Source organism: Saccopteryx leptura, chromosome 5, assembly GCF_036850995.1.
Source record: "Saccopteryx leptura isolate mSacLep1 chromosome 5, mSacLep1_pri_phased_curated, whole genome shotgun sequence".
NCBI lineage: Eukaryota > Metazoa > Chordata > Mammalia > Chiroptera > Emballonuridae > Saccopteryx > Saccopteryx leptura.
Window position 1 is genome coordinate 115563236 of NC_089507.1, and position 13570 is coordinate 115576805.

The window sequence follows — 13570 nt, forward strand, 5'->3', positions numbered from 1 at the left end:
AGATGAACGAATATACAAAATCTGGTTTATACATACAATGAAATATTCAATATAAAAGAAATTAAATTCTGACACATTTATAATGCAGATACACCTTGAAAATACTATACTAAGTGAATAGTCCAGACACAAAAGGAAAAATATTGTATGGTTACTTTTATATGAAATATAATAGGCACGTTCATAGAAACTGAAAGCAAATTAGGGTTATCAGGGATGAATGGAGGCAGGTAAAGAAGATATATGCTTAATAAGCTTGTTTATGGTGTAATAAAAAGTTGTAGAAATAGATGTATTGATGGTTAAATAGCATTGTGAATGTATTTAATGTCTCTGAATTGTACACATAAAGATTATTACAATGAAAATTTTATATTATGTATATTTTACCACAGTAAAAAAATTTATTTCCCTTGCCTTTGGGGTCAAATTCATAAAATGTTCTCTACGGCCAAGGCCCATGAGTTTAGTACCTATGTTTTCTTTTATGTAATTTATTGTTTCAGATCTTATATTTAGGTCTTTGATTCATTTTAAATTAAGTTTTATGCAAGGAGACAAACTGTAGTCAAGTTTCATTTTTTTGCAGGTGACTCTCCAATTTTCCCAGCACCATTTATTGAAGAGGCTTTTGTTCTCCATTGTGTGTTTTTGGCTCCTTTATCAAAGATGATTTGACATAGTATCATTTAAAACATGGATGGACCTTGATAACATTATACTGAATGAAATAAGTAATTGGAAAAAACTAAGAACTGTATGATTTCATACATAGGTGGGACACAAAATTGATACTCATGGACATAGATAAGAGTGCAGTGGTTACCAGGGGGAGGGAGGGGAGGGGAAGGAGGGAAGGAGGTTGACTGGGGGGGAGAGCATAAAGAGAAACAAATACAGGGTGATGGAGGATGATTTGACTTTGGGCGATGGGTATACAACATAATCAACTGTCCAAGTGATGTGGAGATGTTTTCTCTAACTCTATGTACTCTAGTTGACCAATGTCATCCTGTCAAATTTAATTGTCTAAATAAAAATTATAATTTTAAAAATTTAGTTAACTGATAAAATTCAGCTATAAAGTTGAAGAAAATTCATAATAAATTTTAAACAAAGGGAAATATCCTGATCATAATAAATAGTACTCAACCATAATAAAAAAAGAATGAAGTTTTACCATTTGCAACAATAGGAATGGACCTGGAGGATATTATGCTAAGTAAGATAAGTCACACAGAGAAAGACAAATACCATATGATTTTACTTATATGTGAAATCTATAACACAAAACAAACAAACAAACAAACCAGAAACAAATTCACAGATGCAGAGAACAAATTATGGTAATGGTAGCCAGATGGATTGGCAGTTGGGTGAGAAAGGTGAATAGATTAAGAAGTACAGAATTGCAGTTACAGAAGTCACAGTGATGTAAAATACATCATTGGGAATATAATCAATTATATTGTAGTAACTATGTATGGTGCCAGATGATTACTAGACTTATCGGGGAGATTATTTCATAAGTTATATAAATGTCTAATCACTATGCTGTACCCCTGAAACTAATATAATATTGACTATCAATTGTAATTGGAAAATAAAAATAAAAGGATATGTAATATACATGACAAAAAATATGACCTCAGAGATCTGTTAGAAAATAATTTTTTACTTTATTCTCGCATTTCCAGAAAGGTATTTGTTGATCCTAATGTATTATCTTATAAAATGCAGCTATCATTTGAGGAATTAAAGAAAATATTCTTTCAAATAAGAATATTTATTTCAGATATTCAATTATCATTAGTGAAACAGTACAGACACTCTCATTTCCAATTCAAAGCACAACAGAAAAGTGATGCTCCTGCACACTACATCACAACCACAGAATTTTATTTTCAAAGTTACATATGTTACAATGCAGTAACATGTGGGTTGGTTATAAAAGCTACATATATTGGAAAGAAAGAACGAATTTACCATTGTTTTATAACATACTTTTTATCAAACACCTAAAAATCTAGCTAAAATATTATTTATACCACAAATCATTTTTTTCTTGCTTATACCCTAATGAATTTTTGGTATAATATTATATTAAGAATTCATAATGCCAAATACTGTCATTTAGTTTAAGCAATGCTCGCACTTCCTTTCTACAGATCTTAGTTGAAATAGACTTTCTGATTAATTCACCAAATTAATTTTTACTTATTAGTCAATATATTGCTATATTACCTTGTCTAAAGAGTTATTTCTAAATTTAATAATCTTCTTTTAATTTATTTATAATTATACCATGGGAACACACAATCATGTTTATCTTACAGAACAAAAAATCTTTTTACCTTTAAATTCTCTTTCTTCTTGGTAAGTCTGTTTTTCAGTCTTACTTTGTAATTTCTTTTCTAAAATATCAGCCTTAATAACAAAAGGTATAATAAGTAATTACAAATGATATATCCTTAAAATCTAATTACCTCCTTTTAGAGAGAGAAAAATGTTTTACACATATCTACAAGGTCACTGCAAAAGCATTTTACTTTTATTTCCTGAATGTATCAAATTAAAAAGAATAATTCATAGATCTGAGAAGCATGTAGGGACATGTGATAGTGTGGAAAGAACCCAAACTATATCGTGATTCTCATTCATAAATAATTTCAAATAAACTATGTTAATAATTCTTTATTATAATTCTAGTTTAGATTTATATTTCAGTTTGAGTCAATCTCTAAACAAACTCAAATGGCTTACAAAATTATTTTTATAAGTCCACTTCAATAATTTCTATGATAAAAATATACTGTGAAGATATGTCAAATATGTACAACTTTTTTTATCATTTCTCTTTTCCCAGCACTTTGTCCTACGGATTGCCTGATGATTCAACAAAAGCAATTCTGACAATTTTCAATGTCTCATATAAGTTATAGAAAATTATTCCAAAATGACTATGCTTTTACAATTACCTTGATATATAAAATTTTTTGTAGATGAACCTAAAATGAAATTCTTTCCTGTCTCAATTAATTATGTCTTTTAATTTATCATTAAAACTCTAATCTAAAACCTTTCTTTGTCAATATAGATTAGAATTTTTTGTTAAAATATTACTTTGATTCCCAAATATTATCTTTAATATCATTAGTATAAAACAGGTTTGGATAAAAAAAAAGTTGTGGTACATTTACACAATGAAATACTCCTCAGCCATAAAAAAGAAGGAACTCTTACCCTTTGCGACAGCATGGATGGACCTGGAGAGCATTATACTAAGTGAAATAAGCCAGTCAGAGAAAGAAAACTATCTTGTGATTTCAGTCATGTGAAATCTAATGAACTAAATGAATTAACAAGCAAAAGAGACATACTCATAGAGAGCAGGCTAACAGCTGTCAAAGGCAGAGGCTGGGTGAGGTGGGTGGAGGGATTGAACAAAAAGAGGAAAAAAAGGAGAAAAAACTCATGAACACAAACAACAATGTGGTGATTGCCAGCATCAGGAGGTATGGCGGAGGTAGAGGAGGGTATGGGGGATAAATGGTGATAGATGGAGACTTGACTTATGGAGGTGAACACACAATACAGTGTACAGATGATGTACCGTAGAATTGTGTACCTAAAACCCGCATCATTTTGTTAACCAATGTGACCCCAATAAATTCAATAAAAAGGAAAAAAATAAAATAATATAAAATAAGTAAAAAAAGTTAAAAGGTAACAAGAGGTCAAACTTTTAATTCCCTTCAAGTAACAAAATATTGATGTTTTAATTAACATTTATTCAAACTATTCAAGGAGGCTAGCAACCCAAAATAAATGGCTTTCAAGTTATTGTACTACATCTTACCTTTGAGATGTCAGTACCCACTGGCTTTCGGGGTGAAATTAATGATGTCACTGTTTTCCCTGGAAGTGATGTGTCTACAGACAGTAAATCTTGAATTTCTTTGTTCAACAATGATTCTGTGGACAATCTATCATGGGTCTTTGATGGAATAGGTTTTCCACCAAAGGATAGGTTTTCATCAGCTGAAACTTCATTTGAAGTCTTTAAAAGAGCTGATCCATCTTGAGACTCAAGGATTTGTGAAAGCTCTGAAACAGCAGAGCTAGCTTTTTTCTTCTCTGATCTTTAGAATTACAAAATATCTGCTATTAGATTATATAAAGAACACTTTTTATTTGTAACTGAAGAATTATATTTGTAATCTTTAAGATTAATCAATTATAATTACTCAATTTAATGATAAGACAAATGTGATATTGATGCTACATAACAAGTTGAAGATAATATATCTTCTGAGATTTAAAACATACATAGAATTAAGTGACATTTAAAACATTAAACATAAATAAGTTATTTAGGGTCATATCAGGACACAGAACAAAGATTTGGTCAGCCAAAGTATAGTACAAGATGGTTTGGAAGTGTTCTTTTAGTCACATTTATACCAAAGTTAATATTTTGCTTAAGGTTTATTGTAAAATGTCTAAAATAATATAAATTTCAGTCTCACAGATGCAAAAATTTTAAATATAACTAATTATAAATTTATCACACAGCCTACATTTGTTAATTCAGGATGAATTTCAAACACCAGAATTTGGATTATTGAAAGGGGGAGTAGAAAAGCCGATTCTGAGAATAAAAGATGGTTGATAGTTAAAAAACATGTAATTAATGACAAACTTTTGCAGATGCATTATAAAATGGATTCTATTACTAAAGTAAAGAGAAAAGATGGTTTCCTGTCCTAAATTAAGAAGGGCATCTCATGCTCAAACATGATTTAATAGTTTTATTAGTTATTTGAATTTGAGATGACTGGTTATGAAACAATCAAATACTCTTCTGGAGATTATTTTTGAAGAAACATCCTAGAAGATTATTGTTACTTGGCATTGAAGCATAAAAATAGTTCAAATGCATGGTATTAACTGATGCCTTTGTTTATAAGCATGCCTACTGCCACACACAAACACTGCTCCTGCCATTATTACCAGATAGATGTAAGTAAATACTTTTAAAGATTTTAAAATGTTTACTAGGAGATATTATTAATCACTTGATTCTAAACAAGCAAATGATTTCATTTTTACAATAGAGAAAATGTGTGGCAATCTCAAGAACATTGCCTTAAATACTAATACTTAATATAATATGTATGTTTATTTATAATCATATAATATAGTTTCTTTATAATCATACTCCCACACTCAAGCACTTCCTACTTCTATTTTCTCCCTAAACCATAAAGGACACTACATAACACCATGATATATCTGCTGAAGTAGACAAGAAAAAAAAAATACTAGAAAGGCATGCAAGTAGAACTGTACTGAAGTGCACATCTACCAAAGCGATGTCTCTAAGAAGGCAGATAGGCACACTCTAACGCCCTGCTGTGTTTATAGATGATAAAAGAAGAGATATAGTAGGAAGAGAGGGAGGTAAAGGGGAGTCAAGAGGGAGGGAGAAAGAGAATGGAAAGGCTATGAAAGGCAGCCTATATTCACCTAGAAAATAAGAATAATAAAGCAAGTGATTTGCCCTTACCCCATTCTTTGCGAAATCATCAAAAACAACCTAAATATATTTTATGTCTTGCCTAATTCCCATCATTTGTTGCCCACTTTATTTATTTATTTATTTATTTATTTATTTATTTATTTATTTATTTATTTTGACAGAGACAGTCACAGAGAGAGACAGATAGGGAAGAGGGACAAATAGGGACAGACAGACAGGAAGGGAGAGAGATGAGAAGCATCAATTCTTTGTTGCAGCTCCTTAGTTGTTCATTGATTGCTTTCTCATACGTGCTTTGATGGGGGTAGGAGGGTGCAGCTACAGCAGAGTGAGTGACCCCTTGTTCAAGCCAGCAGCATTGGGTTTCAAGCCAGCAACTATGGAGTCATGTCTATGATCCCATGCTCAAGCCAGTGACCCTGTGCTCAAGCTGGTGATACTGCACTTAAGCTGGCAACCTGGGGGCCTCAAACCTGGGTCATTCGTGTCCAAGTCTGACACTTAATCCACTGCTCCACCACTTGGTCAGGCATCCCACTTTAGATTAAGATTCTTTCAATTCATCAGTCCATTTTAAAATACTATAATAATATAATTATGAGCAAATATCTTCATAGCTTTAATATAATAATCATGCTAATAGGATTCAACATGACAGTCTTCAACATTCTGCTTGTAAAAGTATTTGTTAATTCTAAAGAGCTAAGCATTGCATCCTTTTCTCACCATGAAAACAGATGTATAAGGGCAGGATCTGTTATGCAAATCACCACAGACACCTCATAATTCTTCCCAATACATTGTCACCCAGGCAAAACTGCCACTGAATCACTCCCCAACCTGTCCTTTTTTGTTGTTGATGTTTTGCTTGTTTCTTTTCTGTTGCAAGACCTCATTTTCAGTATATTTCCTTATTAATTCCATCCATTTTCTAAACTGTCAACACAATCCCCAACCCATTCCGACTCCACTTAGAAAAAAAAAAAACACTCTTGCAAGTATGATGTACCGTATTCCCCGTGTATAAGACGCACCATTTTTTGAAAAATTTGGGGTCTAAAAACTGGGTGCGTCCTATACAGTGGTTGTAGGATTTTTTTACTTGCATTTCCTGCTTTTTCACACTTGTTTTGTGCTCATTGTTGAAGACAGTGATTCGTTCGACAGGCACAGATGAGGACAAGCTAATAGATGGCAGTTTTGACAGTGATGAGGAGTTGTATGAATTTTATGATGAATAAAACTTGAGTTCAATAACTTTATGTAATACATTTTTTTCAAATTTCTGGCCCCAAAATTAAGGTGTGTCTTATACATGGGGTGTCTTATACATGGGGAAATATGGTATATACTGAACTTTTAATTATCAATGAAATTACAGAGAAGAAAGGATTTCATTTTCTTATCTACAATATAAATATAACATGTGGAAAGCATTTCTAGATACAAAAAAAAACAAAAAAATTAAGATTCAAAATATGCAATCTAAAATGATTATGAAATTTTCAATATAGAGAACATAAAAATAAATGTCAAAAATTATTAAATATTTTGATAGCTTTAAAAATTATAATTATCATTGGTCAAATTCTTCATAGTGACCAGTTGTAGGCTCCACAACTAAAAAAACTTTAAAAATCTGTAATGATATTGTAAAAATATAATATGATAAGAGCCTGGACCCAGTATCAAACTATACTATAAGGCCATAGTAATCAAAACAGCTAATGGATGTCCTAGGTTTGATTCCCAGTCAGGGCACACAGGAGAAGTAACCATCTGCTTCTCCTCCCCTCCCCCTTACCTTTCTCTCTCTCTTCCCTTCCCACAACCATGGCTCAATTGGTTCGAGCACAATGGCCCTGGATGCTCAGGATGGCTCCGAGGAGCCTCCATCACAGGTGGTAAAAATAGCTTGGTTGCAAGCATTGGTCTGATATGGACAGTGTATCAGCCCCAGACAATAGGGGTGTCATCAGGTGGATCTCATTAGGGTGCATGCAGGAGTCTATCTCCCCTTCTCCAACTTAAAAAGAATGTGTGATCTTTATTTCTACTATAGTCTTGACTCCCTCATCAAACCCATCCACCACAAAAGAATAGGATATCTAATAAGGAATTCATTTAAAAAACACATACACCACTCTTGCCTATAAAGCCTATTCTATCTTCCATCTAAGCCAGACTCTAAGAACAACTTCCACAAAGCTTGTTGGTCTAGTTTTTCCTGCTTATTTACCAGTTACAGGCTGCCATACCCCCCGAGGGCCTCTCTGCATTGGCTAAACTCCAAAACACCTTGGATTAGGGAATACAGGAAAATATTATTTCAAGAGCAATAATATATTCCCCTTCTTTTTTTCATCTCCTGCTTTGAACTCAATGCATGGGAAGACACAACTTATTGCTCATTTAAAAGATGAACATTGTCTTTGCATCAGATGGTTCTGCAGAAATCCTCTCCTGACCCTACAGGTAGGTGACTTATGATGGCAAATGATTGTTAACTTTTGGGTCCTTGCTGAACTTAATCCAGAAAAATGACAATCTGGATCATCTCCAGGGAGAAATAAAATAAGAGATCTCAGTTTGTCAAGCATGAACATGTCTGTTATAATGTGACTTTATTAACAACCTGAGGACCTTACTGACATCCTTTGCCCAGGCAATACTGTGGAAATTGTTAAGATAAAGACAAGGCGTTAGCCAGAGCAAATGGAGAGACTTAATTGCCTGGCCTGTGGTGGTGCAGGGGATCGAGTGTCAACCTGGAACACTGAGGTCGCTAGTTCAAAATCATAGGCTATCTCAGTCAAGGTACATAAAAAAGACATATTAATGAGACTCTAAAAGCAAGAGGTGGACAGGGGAGACAAAGCTTTATTTATGGATGGTCCTGATGACCCTATCTCTTCCCCTCTCTTCTGGTTTAGCGAAGCAGGCTCATCAGGACAGTTCAATGGAAAAGCATCTCTCTCTAATACTATGTTCATGTACAAAGTGCCTCCTCCTTCAGGTGCTCCCTTTTACTAACAAGGTCATTGCCCCAACCAGGACTTTCTGTTACACATTTGACTAGGTGTTTTCTATCCCCTCCTAATGACCCTGTAATTTAGTAAAGTGTTACATTAGGGCAGCGGTTCTCAACCTGTGGGTCGCGACCCCGGCGCGGGTTGAACGACCAAAACACAGGGGTCGCCTAAAGCCATTGGACCCACAGGTTGAGAACCGCTGCATTAGGGGAAAGTCATTTTCAGCAGCACTGTCTACTGGTGAATCCAGGTATGTTCAATCCAAGCACACCCTCTTATGGAATGACAGTTCAGGGGATATTGTACCCTCCACTGTTTCTTACTTTGAAAGATTTCCTCTATAAAATCTACTTCATGCCTACAATTAGGGTCCTTACCTAATACTAGTAATATGTTCCTTACACAACAATTAACTGAGAAAATTATAAAATCTCCTCAAGAGTTTTTAATAATAAGGTAAATTTCCATTTATAGGAAGTTTATTCTGTTAAAAATTGAAAAAATACAAAATATTTTAATAGGTTTTTATTTCATAATTATATAATTCCTTTTCATGATAGATAATATATTCCTTCACTACCCAATATAAATTTTCCTTTTCTGCAACTCCCTATTAGAAAGGGAGTTTTGTTGTCTTCACTTAATAGTTTCTAAAATTATCTTGTCCATTTATTTTCACTTGTTTATTGCCCATATTTACCACTTTAATGTAAATACCACAAGAGAAGAGATCTAATTTGTGTTATTTATCAGTAAAAAAAAAGAATTCCAGAAAAGTATCTGGCATGTGAAGTTGACAAAAATATTTGCTGAGTGAATGATTTTAGTGAAGAAGTAAATTTAATAGCTAATTATTGTATCTATGGAGAAAAAAATGAACATGTATTAATACACTTCCTCTTTTGTACAGATTTTTTGCTTTATAACAAAATTAACTAGTATTGGGTTAGGAGTCCTAAAAAATGAATTTAGAAGTAGGTTAGATGTGTAACTCATAAAAATAACCAGAAAATAGTTTATATTTTTACTTCTAAATGGTGTAAATTTCAATGTTATAAATCACATAAGCAAAGCAAATCACATATGATGTGAAACACTAAATTATTAATATTGTGCTTGATTGAATATTTGTGACTGCCTGACCAGGGAGTGGCAACAGTGGATAGAACAATGACTTGAAATGCTGAGGACTCAAGTTTGAAACCACGAGGTTGCCAGTTTGAGCATGAGATCATAGACATGGCCCCACAGTCACTGGCTTGAGCCCAAGGGTCACTGACTTGAAGCCCAAGGTTGCTGGCTTGAGCTCAAGGTCCCTGGCTTGAGCAAAGGGTCACTGGCTCAGCTGGAACCCCCCAGTCAAGGCACATATTAGAAAGCAATCAATGAACAACTAAGGTGCCACAATGAAGAACTGATGCTTCTCATCTCTTTTACTGTCTCTCTGCCCCTGTCTGTCCATCTCTCTCTCTCTCTCTCTCTCATGCTCTCTAAAAATAAATAAATAAATAAATAAATAAATAAATAAATAATTTTTACAGCTAACCATTTCCTAAGCTAAAATAAATTGTTAAATGTTGTAAATCACTAAAAAATGTACTTTATTGTAAGCAATATCATGTGTCTGCTCAGGTGGAATCTACTAACTTTGCACCCATGTACTCTCTGAAAATTTGGAAAACTTTTCCAAAGTATTTCAGAAATTCTATTAGGATCTAAGAAGTAACCCAAAATGAAGTTTGGTGAATAATATTGTGCCATGTGCTTAATAGTTTCAGTTTTTATTATATTTAGCAATATTCAAGCTAAAGCTGTTAAGGGAAATTATATATAACCTATCAGGTCAAGTTGAAACAACCTATTTCACGTCATATCCCCTAATGTTCTCCTCAGTCTAAACTCAAAAAAAACCCAAAAAACAAAAAAATAATTACTGGCCTTTTTCTGGCACACCCTGTAAATTCTAAACACCTCTGTCTTTGTCTCAACTGTTCAGTCCACTTGTAACACTTTTTCCTCACATTCCTCTATTAAAATCCAACCCAACCAACTGTTTTTCTTAAATTAAATAATATGTCATTCTCAATCCAGGCAACAACTTTTCCTCCTTTTTGATACAGCTTCTTGGTAACTTTGTAGAGAACGTACCTTCTGCATTATACTATACTTTTTGCATGTCTCTTCTGCCTTACTAGAATGTTATTGCATTGAGGGCAAGTATCATACAGTTGTCATCTTTATACCTCTCCCCCCATGTTATCTAACACAGTGCTTTGCACAGTATAGATATTCGATCCATTGAACTAAATTGAGTTGAAATGAAAGCTTATGAAAAGTAACTGAGATACCCTTACTATGTCTTCATAGAGATTAAACATCAATTAAAATAGTTTTAAGTCTTTCTACTTTCCAAGATGCACCAAATATACAAAGAGTCTGTCAACTTCATTACCAACAACTGAATGTTAAATATTAACACAACTTATGTGAAGAGCTATCATTTTATGTTTTTCAGGGAAATAAATTATTGCCTTTCCTAGCATTTACAGAGCCAGTGTTTCCTTATGTTTCATAGAGAAAGTATAGTAGTATGTCATGCTCTACCATAATCTTAACATCAATATAAGACTATCAGGATTTATTGGTTTCTATTTTGACACAGTTCATAAGTTGGTTAAGAGTCCCATTAACATTGAAGATTATTAATACTTTTTCTTATACCTTAGCAAATATTCAAAATATTGAATATTATGCATAAATAAATGAATAATATGCATAAATACATGCATATTTATATTGTAAAGAAATAAATGACAAATCTACCTATGATACCTTTGTAAATCAACAAATAAATAAGCCAATATCTAATTTTCTCTTGAGATAATAAACACATATACTTTTAAAAATGTAAACAATCACAACAGACATTAAAAGTTGACTTCTTCAAAACTTCTGGCCATTAATGATTATATTTATTACCTAATTCTTATTAACTTATCAGGGGCTGTAATCTAGAAATATTAAAAGTAGTAATAAAGCAAAGAATTGCATACTTCTAGGTAATTCTTTCCATTTTTCTGTGTGTCAATCAAAGCCAGAGTTCTGCCTGACCAGGCGGTGGCACAGTGGATAAAGCAAGCATTGGACTGGGATGCGGAGGACCCAGGTTCAAGACCCTGAGGTCGCCAGCTTGAGCACGGGCTCATCTGGTTTGAACAAAGCTCAGCAGCTTGGACCCAAGGTTGCTGGCTTGAGCAAGGGGTTACTCAGTCTGCTGAAGGCCCACAGTCAAGGCACATATGAGAAAGCAATCAATGAACAACTAAGGTGTCGCAATGAAAAACTAATAATTGATGTTTCTCATCTCTCTCCGTTCCTGTCTGTCTGTCCCTGTCTATCCCTCTCTCTGATTCTCTCTCTGTCTCTGAAAAAAAAAGGTCAGAATTCTACATATAAAGTTGTGTATAGTTAAGGAATAAGTGCCTCATGTACATTGAATTTGAATTCTCAATAATTCAACTCAGTTACTAAAAGGAAACCCTGACACAGTTTATTCTCATTGGATGGCAGTGTAACTCCTACTGACAGAATCAGCTGACCCACGAATATATCTTGCTTAGGCTTTCAGTTTCTTGGCTGGTTTGAGAATAGGTCTGTGAGTCAATCATAACATGTTAATCAAACAGACTCACTTGTGAAAACTATAAAATCTAACTGGATGAATCAATTAATTCAATTATATATCTACATATTTTATATATAGTGATTCAGCAAAAATAAAAGCCAAAACTTTTTAATGATGTTTTATATAAAGTCATGCCAATGATTGATGATAATTACTTCAAAATAAGGGTCAGTTTCTCACTATGTACAAATTTAATTGCTGGGGGGGCTTGGGGGGGGATGTGGGTTTGTACACTAGATCTGGTTCCTAATATAAATTTCTCATTTAAAACTTTTTGACAGCATCTAAAACCATCAGTCTTTAACATTTAAAGTTTCAGGTTCTATTTAAAATTAGAATTAAAGACAAAAGTGCAATATTAAAAGCAAAGGTATGTGATTCAAAAAAATTTTACGATTCTCAATTTGAATGGTTGGTTTTTGTTTTGTTTGTTTTGTTTTGTTTTGTTTTTACCAATTACTTATATAAACTGATGAGGATTAGAAAAATGTTTTACCTGTTTTCAATTGGGCTTCCACTGTAGACAACTGAGACCTGTGATAAAGATTCAAATACACCAAATATGTGCATAATGTTACATTGAGTCACTTTTAAAATATCATTCAAAGTATAGTTTTCAAAATATATCAATTTTCAAGATTAAGATATAAAATGTGCCAATCAGAGAGCCCCTGCCAAGACTCAGCACACTTTCCCCCGAGACCCCAATGCTCCAATCCCCCCACCCACACCTTCTCCCACCACAGCCTTCTGCAGGCCATTTCCACGATCCCATGTCCACTATGCAGAACCTCCCCGTTTTCAACCCTTTAACTGATGCAAGTGAAGGTGATGATCTGATTCCTGCTGGCACTGAGGGTTATGTCTATACAAGAATTCAACAGAAAAGAAGCAGGAAGACCCTTACTACTGTCTAGGGATCACTGATTACAATAACAAGAAACTAGTTAAGTTACTTAAAAAATTTGCCTGAAACTGTACTATAATTGAGCATCTAGAGTATGGAAACGTAATTCAGCTACAGAGTGACCAGCACATGTCAGTTTCATATAGAGACTGGACATGCTAAGGATGACCAGATGAAGGATAATGGATTTTAAGTGCTTTTGGCTCACTGAAGCTTAAGTGAAGATTTACTTGTACTGATTAGAATTTCCCTTCTGTTCCTTGTCTTCCTTGTCACAAGTTTAATAATCTCACATCTTGTATAATGTAACCATTTGGGGTCTGATTGTAACTTGACCTAGTGTAACTCCTTCATGCAATAAACTGAAAAGAGCCATGCTGTTTGGTCTTGAAGTCACTCATTTA

General features: G+C 33.6%; 1 pseudogene; it reads left to right on the forward strand.

Moving 5' to 3' along the window:
* The first annotated feature begins 13032 nt into the window (after positions 1-13032).
* On the forward strand, positions 13033-13359 carry LOC136406124 (eukaryotic translation initiation factor 1 pseudogene; annotated as a pseudogene).
* The last annotated feature ends 211 nt before the right edge of the window (positions 13360-13570 follow it).